Below are 680 nucleotides of genomic sequence, written 5' to 3'. Positions count from 1 at the left end.
ATACATTAGTATTTATAATTTGAAATTAGAATTATATATAAATACTAGAAAAATTAAATCTTTATATGAAAAGTATGTTTATATAAAATAATAAAAACATAATTTATAATTTTTTATTTCTTTTTAAAATAATTAAATTTGTTATATATTTTTTAATTTAATTTTGATATAATGTTAGATAAAAGATTTTATGTATCTGTTTAATTATATATTATAATTAAAATATTTTTTATCATTATTTTTAAAAATAAAAAATATATTCTAAATTAGTAAATTAATCAGTTCATTTTAAAATTTTATATGCAATATAGGTACATATAATAGAACAAAAGATAAAAAGTAAGTAATAAGGATGAATAAATCGAGAATAAAATAAATATATAAAATCACGAAAAAAATATTAGATTAATACCTAAACTATAATTGTTTGAATTAAAAATTTCAATTGAAAATATCAAAAAAAAAAATAATGAAATTGAAAGATACATAGAGTCATGGAGAGCTATATAAAAAAATTGGAGAATTTAAAATTTATTTTTTGATGAAGAGAAGATGACCATTAGATAAATAATAGAAAAAGAAGGTTGAAAATATAAAAATAAGAAGAGGGTTTAAGAGAATAAAGAATTGACAGTACAATAATTAAATTTGATTAGGTTAAATAATAGTCAAAATGATAA

Source organism: Arachis ipaensis, chromosome B09, assembly GCF_000816755.2.
Source record: "Arachis ipaensis cultivar K30076 chromosome B09, Araip1.1, whole genome shotgun sequence".
In the NCBI taxonomy this organism is placed as follows: Eukaryota; Viridiplantae; Streptophyta; class Magnoliopsida; order Fabales; family Fabaceae; genus Arachis; species Arachis ipaensis.
Note: the sequence above shows the minus strand (reverse complement) of the source record.